This window comes from Meleagris gallopavo, chromosome 3 (genome assembly GCF_000146605.3).
Source record: "Meleagris gallopavo isolate NT-WF06-2002-E0010 breed Aviagen turkey brand Nicholas breeding stock chromosome 3, Turkey_5.1, whole genome shotgun sequence".
Taxonomy (NCBI): domain Eukaryota; kingdom Metazoa; phylum Chordata; class Aves; order Galliformes; family Phasianidae; genus Meleagris; species Meleagris gallopavo.
The window spans coordinates 16495676-16511797 of NC_015013.2; positions in this window are offsets into that span (position 1 = coordinate 16495676).

The following is a 16122-nucleotide window of genomic DNA, read 5'->3' on the forward strand; positions in this document are numbered from 1 at the left end:
AGATAGTTTATCCCTCCAGTGGCTTCATTAAGATATCAACAACATCTGGCAGAATTAGCTGACCAGTTGATAGATTGGCAAGATCTTCATGGTAGTACTCACTGGATTATTCAGTTTTCTCAAACATTTCATGCAGAAGTTGAAAGTGTCCTTGGTCTTTCAAATTTCTGGAGATTTGCAGGAATTAGTAAGGTGTTACTGAGTTATATTAGTTTTCTTAGTAGCCTCACAAAAGTGCTTCCCTCCTTAGGAATTAAGCACCACCTATTACAAAAAATTGTTTAAGGCTAATTTTCACCAGCAACCAGTGTTTTAGTTTACTGTCTCTTCATTGCCTAATGTATTCAGATTCTCCAGGCTGTGCCAGATAGCTACCAAGCTGAGAAATTAACAATTATGTTCATCACCTCTGCATAGCTGGATAGTATGTAGGAGACATATATTGGACCGTATATCAAAATGCAGAGAATCATGGTGCAGGTGGAATTCAGACAGAGCATCCATACGTTTTCCTCTCTTCTCATAAACCTAAGCAAAATGTCAAAAAGTGTAAGGAATCCAAAGTAGTGAAAGGTTTCCATTAGCATCTTCTCTTCGATAACTGAGGTATCCTTCAAATAGATAACATTCTTTGTGAAAATGAGTAATTATAAAACACTTAATCAAGAATCACTTAGTAGATGATAGCTCAAGCACTGCTGGTACATTTAAGTGCACCTTCCAAGTGGGCAATATCAGAAATCTAATTATCTTGTAAGCAAGTAGAAATTTCACTCCATGCTAATCTAAGAAGTGTTTTATATACTGCCTGGCTACATAAAATCAGTTCTTCAGTGACTGGTTCATAACAGCTGATGAAGGGAAGGTTTATTTTAGGAGAATTAACAATGAGGCACATAGAGTTTCTTATAAAAACTGATTAAAACAGCACTGCAAACCTGCAGTGTGATTATCTCCTGAACAAAATCTTGGGTTATTTTGGTAAGGAAACAGACAAAGGAAACCAGTGTGTCAGTCCCATTGAAAATAAAAAAAAAATCCTTTGCATTGTGCTGACAGCTACAATGTGCTTCCTTTCATACAGTGGAAATTGAGAAAGTTCAATTCTTTCTGAGTATCGTATTAGGAAAGAAACAAAATGGCTACATTGTTTGCTTTTGAAATCTTAGCCAATGCATAGATGCTAATCTACTAAAAGGAGACAGAAAAGCAACTACTTCTGAGGTAGTTGCTGCACTCCTTCCTCAGATCTGTTTGTCATGAGATTGTAGTTTCTTTTTTCCTGTTTAATTGGTTTCTATGTAGACAAAATTATACATATTGTGGAAAGGAAAGGTGGTATCTATTTCTGTGATAATTCACTGATGTGCTCACTGTTTCTGATAAGATTGCATGTGCGTTATTTCTCCCTCTCAGAACTTTTTCAGTAAAGCCAAAGTGGGAATGTGACTGCATCTTGGAAAATGATGCCATAAATTTATGTCACAAAGTGACTTTCAACTTACACATGGCTCTTCTGAACTTCTGTCAATTATTCATGTATTTTATGCACATTTGAAAGATGTATATATGCTCTATCTTCACTGTCTCATTCCATAGATTAGATACACTTCAAAATTGCAATGAAATATTGCATTGATTATATCGTACATTATGCAAATGAGAGAGTAGCAATATGTAAAAAGCCCACTCATGTTGTGAAATCAAATTTTAGTTCACATAAATTAGAAACTGTGTTAAAACACACAGATAATCTTCTCTGACTCAAGCTTGCCACCTCAAATGATAGTTGTTATGATTGCCTCATTGCCTATAGCTCTGAGAGAGTTAGAGATAGAAACGATATAACGGAAGCATATTAACATATCCAATCCAAAATCATGCTAACAGAAGCAATAACTCTCCTCCTGAACAATTCCTGAGATGAGATTCTCAGATTCAATTTCTTTCCCATGGTCTAAGTAAATATAAAAAAGCTAGAAAAACTGCTTATCTGAATCTGAGTAATTAAGTATGATTTCGCTTATGTTCTTTTGCTGGAAGGAACACAAGTTCAAGTAAGGTATTTTTCCCTTCTTCTTGTCACCTGTGCAATGGAAAGATAGATTTTGAGTGTTGAAGCAACAGGTATCTTAATGTTTGGCCTATTTAGAATTTTTCTTGGGAAAAAAATTGTTTTGCAATGAATGTATGTTTTCAGTGTCCTAAATAATTGGTTTCCACATTCTTCTTCACATACTTCTTCACAAAGAGGGACTGTTTTTTAAGCAAAAGTTAGAGCAGGTAAGAGAAAACGTTTATATAGTACAAAGGAAAACAGCCACTGAAAGGGGTCTTGCCTGGTTGATATCAGTGCAATCATCTGAAGAAAAGGTTGAGGACTATTAAGACCATCTGCTGACCCATTAATAGTACAATTGCATGAAGCCAAACTTTTCTTAAAGTCTCCGGAAAACACTTTTAGTTGTAACATTTGATTCTTCTGGGACAATTGTAAAAAGAAAATAATAATAATAATAATAATAATAATAAAAATACCCAGAATATGGTTGCTTTACTGACTGTTTCTTCAAATTTCTTGAGTCAAATCCACAGAGTGAGCGATGAGCTGTTGGTGACAGCCCTGGAAAAGTTTTTACTGCTGTGGATGAGAAAAATATGCAGGCAGTGAAAGCTGCCATAGGCATCAGGCCTCCTCGTGGGCAGGAGCTGACACTAGGAGCTCCCTGAGGAACAAGAGCCATAGCAGCAGCAGCAGCAACATGCCTTTATTTTTTTTTTTCCCCGGGCTCTGGCATTAGATTTCCCCCCCCCCTTCAGCTCCTGTTTTGCAGTGTCTGGCAGCCAGCTTGCTCTAATCAGTTAATTTCCTCATGTGTGATGCTGGCACTGTACTGGACCTGTAAGTTTGTACATCTAAGTCTGAAGAACTAGCGAAAAACAGTAATACAAAGGATGGTAAAGTGGAAATGAGCAACATTTGTCACAGTACAATAGCAAGGCAAGTCCATTTTGTTAAGCTCCAGTCAGGAAAAAAAACACAGTTGGCATATTAAATGTGTAAAGTAAGGACATAATCAGAGTGATGATCTTACTCATTCAACTAAGCCATGGATTTTTCCTTAGTAGTCTGCTTATGACTGGACTTCCAAATAAAGAGGTCATAGCCAATTTTCAGGAGTAATGAGATCAACAATGTTTCTCAGGATGCATGACCGAAGAATAGTCTATAGGCAAGTTATGAAGAAGAGGGGAGCAAGTCCTATTAAACTGAACATGTGAAGAAATTCCACGTGGGGATCTCTGGGTATTTAAATGCTCTAGGCATGCATTAGCTTTTTAATGCTATTTTTTACATTAACCTAAAACTTTTGTTGATTTGAAGGGAATAGATGAAGTGAAAATTTTGAATAAAAAATCCAAACATACATTCTAGACAATCAATTAAAAATATATGATTACACATCCTTCTGCTTCCAGACAAAAATGTGATAACATATGGCCTGCCTGATTAGTGCTTAGTAAATCACTGCTGTGTTCGATCATAAATGACACATAAAAGGAGATGATGGTTTAGTAGTTGGACTTACATTCTTTTTTTGTGTGGTTCCTCTCAATGAAAGCAGAATACTGTCTGGTTACCATCTCCATGACAAAATTTAGAATTCGTATAAAATTCTAAATCAAGGAAACAAGCTGTATTGGCAGATGTTCATATGAGGTAATAGATTCCTATAACATAGAAGTACCTGGAAAGGATATTATACAAGGCTGTTAGTGTCACATTCTTCAAGAGTATTGGTAGTGCATCTGAAGAAATGATCAGTCATGGAAAATTTGCATATAATTTTGATAAATCAAATTTTGGAAGTTAATTTGGGTGAACATTCATGCTTTTACACATTATGTTTGCTTCACAAATTAGGTGTTAGTGAATAGGCTTAGGTCTTTGGTGGTTTCTTGCATTTGGAAGCTAAACTAATCCATATGTTTAACGCAGAAGCTTATTGTACACAAGTGAAATTTTTAACTTTTGGCACGATATGTTTGAATCACTAATTGCTAATTGCAGATTCCCTCGCTGTTCTTTTTAGTGACATATTTGTACCAGTCACTGAAAGATTACATCGAGAACATCAATTGGTGCATAAATATTTATGAATACTTAAGTGGAATAATCAAGTGTAATAAACTCTCCAGAGATACTGCTGATCTGAAGAGAATTTTTAAGAATCATATAATGTGTACATATGTACTGTGAAAAAGGTTAACATTTGCCTTGCCAAAGTCTCTATCTTATTAGTGAAGTTAATTTGCTTTCGAGTTTTCCAAACAAATTTTTCACTTGAAACACTTCTTGAGGTGGGGCGGAAACCTCCGAACTAATAAGAATAATTTTACTTCCAGTTTACATCTTGAGAAATAGCAATGATGGCTAGCCTGTCACTTAACATTTTATTAGCACTGTAGACTTCTCTTTCAGAAGTACAGAGCTGTTTTAATTTCTTGCTATTTTATTAACCACACAGAACAGTAACCAGCCTTGTTTAGTAAAAACTAAGCAGAGCAATAGGCATCTGCAAGATACTACACTCCACACCATGAAGAAAGATACTTGCTTTTCAAGAGGAGAAGCCTTAAACAGTACAAAGTGTATAGACGTGTTCCTCATTATTGACTCTCCTTGAAATGGGAGTTCAAAAAATATTGATGGCGGATATAGGAAAACAAGATGATTTTACCATTGCCTTTGTTAATTGGTTCAAGTTGCCTCATTCCTTTCCTCAGAATGAAAATGAAGTATTGATTTTGAAATTTTATATCAGAATGCGTATAACATTCACTGGCTATTAGAAAGCATAATTACAGGTAATGACTCCATCACATTGCATGTAAAATATGAGGAAACAATTCTACATTATGATGACTTTTATGGAAAAGTTAGTGGAAAAATAAGTATTTTGCATATTTTGTGGGAAGCAAAGGGATGGAATGTGGGTACACCCACTCCGCTTGCTCTCCCTTACTTTCCATTACTTTTTTTGCATCCTTAGCTGCTTTAATTCCTTGTTTCAATACTTCATTAATCTACAGTCATTGTATTTACTTATCACTTCCAGAACACATCAGCATTTAAGCTTGATAGACAGAGCTGTTTGTAAGTCATCTGCCTCACTGGAAAGAGAGGATCATCTAGGAATACTGCATTTAAGCTTAGCCATCAGCATTCCTAAAATTCTGAATTGTCAGAGGGCTTGGATTACAGTAATTTACACTTCTGATGTGTTAGACAGCAGTAAGCATAAGGTCTAGCAGTAAGACCTCTAGAGCTGATATCCTCACATCTTGAAATCTTGATCTAAATTCTGCATATTATTCTTTTCAATATTTTGGTGCACAGACTGGCATTTTTGCTCCAGAAATGGACCACCACACTTCACTTTCCTGAATCACATACACACAAATACACAAAAACAGCCATGCCTTTAGTTGAATTGAATAGAAAGCTAGTAGTTTGTTTAACTCATTCTTCTGTTAAGAAAATTTAAGAATTTTTTTTTGTTGTTTTTTCAAAGTTTTGAGAATCTTCTGTGTGTATATATACGTAACTTATACATACATCTTATATATAATTTGGATAATACATAACTGCCCAAAAACCCTTATTCAATTCTGGTAGTTCTATAGTACGATCATAAACTGAACTCAGTAATGGACAGTGATCATTGCAAAAATCAATAATCAAGTGCTGACACAAAGTAAAGCCTAAAAAATGATCAGAGTCATTGTTGTGTATGCATCAAATAACTAATTTCATGTGTTTATATAAATTAATTATTAGTAAATGCTGAAATGATTTGCTGGCTTCATCTCAGTTTTTGCAAAACAATAAGCACCACAGGATGCTTTCACTACTTGTGTAAAAATTATCATTCAAAGTAAGAGAGATTACTATATCAAGTTAATCATAAAATCTTGAGATTTTCATGATAATCATATAAACAATTTTGCACCACATCCCCTCATTTATAGTTCATGCAAGTAGATGTAAGGCACTCAGAGGAAACTGTTATTGCTTGTACTAGTTCTGTTCACTGGGTAAGAGTCTTCAATATCTACAACTTGGTGTTACATTTTTCATTGCTGCTAAATACACAAAGGTAAATAAAAGGTAAATAAAAATTCTGAGGTCCCATTTTTATTTTAATTCCCAAAGGCATTTCAAAAAGCTCTGTAATGTATGTTCACCCAGTACTACTGACTCTCTTAAAATACCTTTCAATATTAATAGTGACATGATAATCTTTTTTTCATTAAAAATGTTTTCCTCAGTGATAAATAATCAGCTTCAATGTCAATTATTTATTACAGCAAAGCTCTGGCTCCATTTTCTGGAGAATTTTGTAACCGGGCAAAGTCAGATTCTATGTTTCAGAACATGTTCTCATAAATATAAAAGGTTATTCTGTTGATACACTATCCTAAACAATAATAAGTCTATATTTTCAACTCCTTTTTTTCCTACTCTTCACATAGCAGAAACATCATTTAATATGTTGCTTTAAAATAAATGAACAGTACTACTTACCAGATATACTTTTAATCCTTCATTTAATTTTCTCTCTTGGGCCATAAAATAACTCATGAAATATGAGACATTTAGTATGACTAATTAATCCCCCATCTGATGTTTTTGCTAATATTATTACAATATTAATTAGCTAATTATCCTAACATTGCCAATAATAATAAAATAAAAGCAATACTGAAACCAGTCTTGTTGAGCTGTAGACGGGAAACTTCACTGCATCTAAAGTATTTCTGGAGAAAATAGTTCCAGAAAAGAAAACAAAAAAGAGTTACACCCTAAATCAAATCCATTGTTACCTGTTCAATAACAACAGAAATTTGCAGTGCAAGGCAGCCTACTTATTATCACAGAATCCCAGAATGGCCTGGGTTGGAAGGGACCTCAAGAATCATGAATCTCCAAACCCCTGCCACAGGCAGGGCCACCAACTTCCACATTTAATACCGGAGCATATTATAATGATGTATGTAACTCTATAGACACACATTCTCTTTCTCAGTTATGGAAATAATACAGATACTGAAAGATAATTTTATCCACAAGACAAGGTGGAAATGGTTCAAAAAATCAGCGTCTTACATTGCAGTATAGTGATAGGTATCAGTGAAGTAATTAGAGATTCTTGTGACAGGATTGTTTAGAAAACTGATAAATAAGGACAGTTTTCTAACTTTATTAAACGTATTCATTAATAGTAAATTCTTGCTGCAATTATACTTTCACATTATTAATCAAGATTATTCATAAACAAAACTGTTAATCTTGCACATATTTTAAGTTATCTATGAGTATACACTAATATATTGCACATATGATGCTGTATATTTGGTTGCAGTGGCCACGATTTTGTTGTTCTTAGTTATTGCCATCCAAGTGATGAGGCTGGAGAGCTCTTTGGTGAGCTGCATTTGAACAAGTGCTCATCTTAATATGAAAGGATCAAGACAGTAGGAAAATATTCAGTATTTTCTTCTCAATTTCAGGGCTCTCCTCTGAAGCAGCCTGAATCTCAGCAGGACCCCTTGGAGTGGGTGATAGTACGTTATCAACACAGAACACCTGCACTGCATTAGTCATGCTACAATGGCATTTAAACTCTGTTTTTCTTATCTTAAGAAAGAAAACCATAAATCCTACCTTAGGCTTTCCCAAAATTTCCAGCTTCTAGCTTTTTCCCTGCAGGTCCACCTTTATTATCTTCTTTCTGCTCTAGTGCCTGTTCTCACTGGCTGATAATCCCAATACCTGATATACTGCCTCCACAAGCACATGGAAAAAATTGCTCTAAATGATATGTTTTACTTAGGACTATATTCCATTCCTGTGGACAACTGAAGGAAGATCTCTGAATATGAACTGTTATTTTCCTTCACTATTTTCTTCAAGGCATTCTGAGAAATACTCTTCTGTGGAAATGATTGCATTCATCTGAGAGCACCATGAAACAGGAAAAAAAAAAAAAAACACCAAACACTGAAGAACAGAGAACACAGCTTATTCTCTGACTTTTCTCTAGGACGGCTTATATGAAAATATGGTGAAACAACTAAATTTTTGTGTAAAACTACTTTATATTCTCATGAAGTGAAGTTAAATCTACGTTAAATCTAGTACACTTACATCATTGAGAATTATTTATGAATATATCTATGAAACAATAAGTAGTGAAAGTGAATTTAATTTTACATTTTAAGTTACATAGACAGTATTTGCAGGGTATATAATGCTTCAGTAATATCAATCATTATGCTGTTTTGCACCTAGAAGTTTGATATTAAAATGCATTGCATTTGGGCAGTAGAAACTCTTCACGAAAGTGTATTTGCTATTTTTTTTCTATTTTACAAATCTATAAATCTTAGAAGTATCTATAAAATGCTATTGGGAGTATATTCCTAATTGTTATATGACATTTTAAGGATAAGGAATTTTTTCTTAATTGCTTGTTACTGAACTCTGTTTTATAGCTGTCATGTTTTATATGGATGCATACCATGTGTTTGTTGATTAAAGATCTTTAAGCTGCTCAGTATTATGGTTAATGCAAAAATATCTCAATCAGATTGAGGAAGGAAAAATAAAGACTTCTTACCATTAGAGCTGATCAGCAGAATAATGGTTAATTGTTCATTTTTTGATCTACATGCCAAGAAAGGACACCATTATCACACTAAACAGCATTCTCTCCCAGTAGTGTTAAGTCTCTAAAATACTTCCAAGAGATATCACACTGGGATGGACAAAGGGTCCATCTATGTCAATGTTCAGACTCATAACAGTGGCGAAGTGTTAAGCATACAAGTTCGAACAGTCTTCAGTCTGTTGATCTGTTTCATAAGAAATGTCACAGGGCACTTATATATCTATCCCATCCATTTACAAGCTGGGTTATTTCCATGAAGTTGTCGAAATACTGAACATACTGATGCAAAATCCAAAATTTTCTGTTGCAGGAAGTTCCAGAAGACTTCTTATTGTGATATAATCTTTTAATTTTAAACCAGCCTTCTTTTTGTTATCAGTGACTCCTGGTGTTTAATTTTTTATCTACTCATTATTTTCAGGTTTTTTAATTGTAATCTTACCCCTCTCAGCTGTCTCTTTTCCAAACTACTATAGTCTCATAGTCTTTCTTTGAAAAACATCTGCTCTATCTGATTGATTATTTCAGTTGTTCTAACATCTCAAAGTCCTTTACACACTTCTTGGACCAAAACACGACACTCAAGAGATGGCAAAATATTTTATTCAGAAGAAAAAATATCTTTTTTTCAAATGCCTTTTCTAATGATTTCAGAAAATTGCTAATAAAAGCTCCAAAATCTCTTCCTGAGTTGTAATTGGTAGCTCTGATTTCTGCTTTATTTAGACACAGATTTCTCTAGATGCATTACTTTTCCTTATCTACAATGAAGCTTATTTGCCACCATTTTGTTGAGATCCATCCCATCTGATATCATTCTTAGGCATTTTAGGTCAAATATGAAATCTACCTTGTGCGGAATTTTTGGATTGAATTTTAACAGATTGTTTTATAAATACTGAAGCTCATATGTTTAAGATATTATTCATTATTGCAATAATAATTTCACTTTTAAATGGGCAAGCCATAATCCACTAATCATAAGCAAGGATATTTTACATATTTGACAGACCGAAGGAGCTGACCTTGTTCAGCCTGGAGAAGATTAGACTCTAGGGAAACCTCATTGTGGATTTCCTATACCTAAAGGAGGCCTACAGGAAAGCTTAAGAGGTACTCTGTCAGGGAATGTAGTGATAGGACAAGGTGTAATGACTTTAAACTAAAAGAGAGGAGATTAAGATTACATATTCAGAATAAATTATTTTCTATGGGGGTGGTATGACACTGAACCAGACTGCCCGAAGAACTTGTGGCTGCATCATCCCTGCGGGTGGTCAAGGGCCCTTGGCAATCTGATCAAGTGAATAGCAACTCTGCCGAAGACGAGAAGTTGGAGTGGAGTGATTTTTAGATCCCTTTCAATCTAAACCATTCTAGGATTCTATGATGCTGTGATCCTCTATTTTTCCTAATGATATAATACACAATGAGAACTGGTTATTCAGAATATCAAAGCAGAAACCTTGTTTGACTGTGGAACAGTAACTCGTAATTGTTTAGGAAAAATTGAGTTGGAGGCATGACAGCATTTTTTTTTTTAATGCCACACAGACAAACCAGGCTCTCAATTCATTTCCCTATCCCAGTGGTCATAGAGAGATTTTGACTAGATTTCTTATTATTTAAAACAATTAAAATGTTGAATATAAGAATTTCTTTTCAGTCTTTGTTGCACTAAACACATCCAGATGAATTTTTGTCCATAACCTTCTGTTCGCTTGTTAAATTTTCCTTAAAAAACACTGGCAAGTTCAGCATATATTATGATAGTCTACACAGACTATGTACTGTGTATAAAAGGCAAACCAATGCTTTCTAGACACCAATTCCACTTTTCCCAGGGATTGTGCAGAATGGTTTTTTGCCTCTTTAGGATCTGGTAAGTAAAGACCACAAGCAGGGCTGAGCAATCAAGAAGTGCTTTGATTGTTAGCTTGCTTGGCAGGAATATGTTATATAATGCCTACTACCAGAAAAGGGATATTTAGTGAATGTAGTCTTAGTTTTGGTAGATGTGTTAATTAGCTGCTCGTAGGTTAGGAACCTAGGATCCCTAGTAGACAAGAATTCATTAATATCACATCAAATACTCTCTTAATATCTTGAATGCCATTCCTGCCCCTCAGTACGACCAATCATTCCTCTTGTCTCAGATTTTGAACAAAAAGAACAGCCTTTTGTCTAGTTCTTTTCTACAGGATGTTTTCAGATCAAGTTGCACTCATATGTTGCAACTGTTATGAATAGAAAATCTTCAGTAGAGACTTCTTTATCATAACGTCAAATGCTGGTTATGCCACACAAATGTAAGCTCTGTGTCTCATACACAGTAAGCTCATGAGATCAGAATCTGACCCATTTATTCAATTAACTGATGGTTGTTTTTTTGTTTGTTTGTTTTGTTTTTTGTTTTTCTGAAGTAGATTGTACAACAACCTTCTGTATTAAAAGTGACTTTTTTATTTTTTCTGAATTCATGAACTAAGATCTTCCCATTCAGTAGCCCCAGCTATCTGCAAATCATTGTGTGACCAAAAAATTTATTTCCCAAACCATTAAATTCATAAGAAACACATTAATGCTCAGAGGAGAAACCCATAATATTCGTGAGAGTAGATGTAACCATCAAAGACAAGCCTAGAGCTCCCAGCAGTAACACACAATACGCTTAATAGTCCAGGATAAAAAATCTTTTCTAAAAGAAGATAATAGGCCTGTTGTTGGTTTCAAAACAGTTCTTGGAGGCTGTGTCTTGAACTGTCACAAAATGTTGCATCCATCTTATCTATTAACAGCCTAGGGAAGACTATTTCCAGCATGCAAAAGTTTAAAACTGGAGTTCACTTCTCAGGGTTACAGCTTTTAATGGACTGACTGTCAGTGATAAGGAAATGATGGAGGAGCTTGCTGTTCTTGCAATCTCATTAGCTGGATGTATTGTGTGATGTTAAAGTTACCAACCTGCAGAATGCTAACACACACCAGCTGCAAAGGATTGAAGGAGAAAGCAATTTAAAGTTATACTTAAAACTTTTATACTCAAACTGTTGATTTGAAATAACAGTTTGTAATGCTTCTTTTTTTATTGGGGGAGTGGGGGGGTAGGTGGGGAGGTATTTCTTCTGTGCTATGAAAAGCAGAAATTTTATCTAATTCTCTTTCAGGATATAGTTTCATCTTTTTTACATTTTCCACATAGTAATGTAGTAAAAAAAAACAAAAGCAAAGACAAAACAAACAAACAAACAAACACACAAACACACAAACATGAAAAGTAACAAGAAACAAACAAGAACCCTGCAACATATATAGGAGCAGAGTAATTCCTGAATGGGTTTTTTTATTGCAAAACTTTAAAAAACAAAACAAAACAAAAACGCAAAAAAAAAAAAAAAGTTTGGCACTTATTTCAGCAGTGCTTCCTTATCTTTGAGAAAGACATATAAATATGTACAGTATTGCAAATTGGAATTTGTGTCTCACATTTGCTTAGCTACCTAATACAGTTAGTTATTTGAGTGTAAATGTGACATTTTCAAATTCAATCAAGGATCTTCAGTCATTTACACATCTGCTGTAAGTCTACTAACTATTTGTATGTTCATCATAGGTATTGTTAAATATTATGTAAAATATGTGATATACTATGAACTGCAAGTCCCTACAACTATCTAAAAAGAGGTCTTAGTGAGGTGGAGGTCAACTTCTTCTCCTGGGTAACTAGTGATAGGACTAGAGGTAATGGATTTAAGTTGTGTCAAGGAATGTTCAAGTTGGATGTTTGGAAAAATTTAGTCTCTGAAAGTGGTCAGATGCTGGAACAGGCTGCCCAGGGAAGTGGTGGAATCGCCATCTCCAAAAATGTTTAAGGAAAGGGTGCACGTAGTACTTAGGGACACGTTTAGTGGACAATATTGATTGTAGGTGGACACTTGGACTAGATGATCTTAGAAGTCCTTTCCAATCTTAATGATTCTATGATTCTACATGCCCTCCATACATCTCCAACATAACCAAAAGTTTTCCTACATATAACAGTTGTCTTACTGAAAGGAATGAAATCTTGAAACTGCAAAGAAAACACAGCATGAAAGTCAAGAAATATTGAAATATTTTCTTGATAATGTTCCCTCCAAATCACTCAGCTGTATAATGTGGGGTAAAGCAGACATTTCAGAACATGACACATCGTAGTTATCAAAGATAACTGTCTGTGATAGTCTTGTCTGCTCTAAATTTTCTTGACCTTGCAGAGTTATAAACTTTTACTGCAATAAAGGGAAGAAACATACATCTGAAAATGCAGCTTTTGAGTGGAATCTGTGTGACCAACTCCCTGTGGGACTCCTAGCAGGGTCAAGTGTTGTTTTGAACCAAAGGGCTTCAAAGATTTGTCCATGCTCCATACTCACTACAGGTAATCTCTCAAAGCTTTTAAGCATCTGAAGGCTATTCTCTTTTTTTTTTTTTTAAATTGTTGCAGTCCATTGCCTCTGGGGCCATTTCAAATGGCTGTAAATACTAAGTGAGTCTTGCCATATATGAAAAGCTATAAATACACTCAACCTTAAAAATATAACCTTTCTGTATGTAGGTGATTTAAATACAGAAATGAAACAATACAGTACTTAGTGAAATTGAACATTTGAATATATAAAAATGTAACAGAGTGCATATGTATTCATTTCATTTCCTTATAATAATGTTACAGGTGTGGAACCACACTTTAATTTTTTCCCTTATTCCCATTTGCAAATTGGTACATTCTGTGCCTAAGATAAGAAGGAGCTTTAGAAAGAATTTTAAAATTGAGCTTTCTGGATTAAAATTTCTGTACCTCTGAGGTTAAAGATGAGGTGACCACAGCTACTTCTGTTTTCTAGAATGTTCTCTGCAATATCTGGAGTCCTTGCTATCAAAAAGTTCAATGAACTAAAAATTACCACCTCATTTTACTACAGAATTTCTAATAGCAAATTCTGAAATAGTATAAATTCATTAGAAAATTAATATTATCTGATGTCAGAAATACCAGAAAAATATAGGTCTTCAAAATACTGTTTGTAGCATTTTTGCGTGTTTTCTGGAGAGATTTGTTTGTTTCTACCAAGTAGATATTATAAGATGGATTACTTTTCCCTATACAAGAGAAATGACATTAGAGGTCTCATATAAGGGAATTACAAAAAAGATTTTATTAAACTCATGACAATTTTCAAGTCACCTCAGTCCTCTTGAAATATAGAAAATCCATTTCACTGATGGTCACAGGAAATAGATGGGAAAGACCGGGAAGCCTCCCTTTAGCTGTGTCGCACAGCCTTTCTCTCCGCAAACATTTGTGATGACATCCCTGCACACTTGTTCCTTCCAAAAACCAGGGAACCAGAGGAATAATTTTTTCATCAAATATTAGTACCTAGATGATTTTGAGCCTTTTATTCTTATTCAAGATGAATAAAGAGAGTAAAATACTGCATTTTTTAAACTTTGTTTTTTATTAGATATTTACATTCAAAATTCAATGTCTAACTTAGGGAAAGCTTTTTAGGACTGCTTTTTATTTCTTCAATGAATATACCATGAACATTAATAGGGTTTTCATCTAAACAGAGTAAAATCTGTTACCTTCTGGAGGTATTTTGATTCTTAGTGCTTCCTTCAGATTTTAGGAAAAGCTCCCATATTTCCGCTATCTCTCTCCCTTTTTCATCTGAATTTGATTTAAGGTTTTCAAAGGCACTTTACTGTCTTAGGCAGTGAAGGCTGAGTCTTTAAAACATTCCATGGTGAGAAATTGTTTTGTAAGAAAGACCAAGTAAGAATTTTGTTATTCTAATCGGCAAATATTATGAACCATTCCCCATACACAAACTTCAAATGAAATTCTTCATTTGCATTTTAAATTTCAAAAAAATGTTGACAAGTCATATTCTTAAGACACTACATTTGTATTTGTTTTTACTTCTATTTTCAGCAGCTTTGAAGCCCATGTGGGATTTAGAGGAAGTAACTGTACTGAATATTAATTGAAACTGGCCACTACACTCTGTTATGTGAAAATCCCAGCTCAAGTATGTGATTAAAATTTCAGTCTTAGAATTGCATGGTTGGCAGTATATGCATTTTGAAACATAATCTTTGGTTGATGGTAGAAGGTGATTTACACCTAGTACATATGAATGACAGAACTTTTGTGGGATGATTTAAGGCCTTTTTGATTTTAGCTTTCAAAGTATTCACTCTCTAGAATGTTTATAATGTTTCTACTTGGCTGCTTTTGTCATGAAGAATGAGTTTGTTCAAAAGATGCCATAAGTTGCACCTCACAGGTGTCAGGTTTTATTACACAGCAAGTGTCTGTGAGAGAGGGAGTTGCATGGAAGAGTATTTACATGCAAATTATCAGTGAAAGCATTTTCACTTTTATTTGCACTTTGGTTGCATTTTGGAAAATATCTCCCATGTCATTAAGAAAAGGAACTTAGAAACGTTCTGAGAAGTTTTTGCTGAAAGTGCAGCTGCAGTTCTAGTTTCCCACTAAGGTTATATCTTTCTCTACAATCTTGTTAACCGCTGATGCCGATGTATTTACTCTCAGTACAAGGCACATACAAACTTACGAATTTTAGCTCTGACAGGTCTGGAAATGGTTGCCAATTTCTGTCATTTTTACATGAACTTACATGTCTTAGAGGCAGGTAATTTTGTAAAAATAAATAAAATTTTACATATGCATAAACATATAAATAGATCTGTGTATATGTGCATATGTATGCATGCATACATGTACACACACACATACATATACATGTATATACTTATATATATACATAGGTAATGTATATACTTATGTATATACATAGGTATACATGCCTATATATGTGAATTTATATGTACATAGGTATATACATATATACACATGCACGTATCTATATATGTACCTTTGTTACCATTAAAGGCAAGCAAAACCAACTTGGTGACTTAAGTGCAGGGAAAACCTTGACATTACAATTTATATGACTAGCCTGTACACAAAGAACCAGAAAACAAAATGTATTTACATGCAAATAGAAAAACATGATTGCAACCCAATGTAATGCTTCTAAAATGCTTTTCCTTAACAACGATCGTGTAATTTCACCTTGTGATGTTTTAAGTAAAGTAATTTGTGCTTTATCTTTGCATGCTTTATCCTTGCTGTCTTAATAGTTTCTTCCCTTGACAGAGAGGAGAGTAAACACATCCATTAACAGTATTTAAAAAGCATGAAAGAGCTTAATAGCAGTATACCTATACACAGCAATTCTACTTTTTAATCTCTTAAACTCTTGTTTGCTGTTGCTGTTGTAGGGCCTCGCCAGTAACCCAAGTAGCCCAGCAC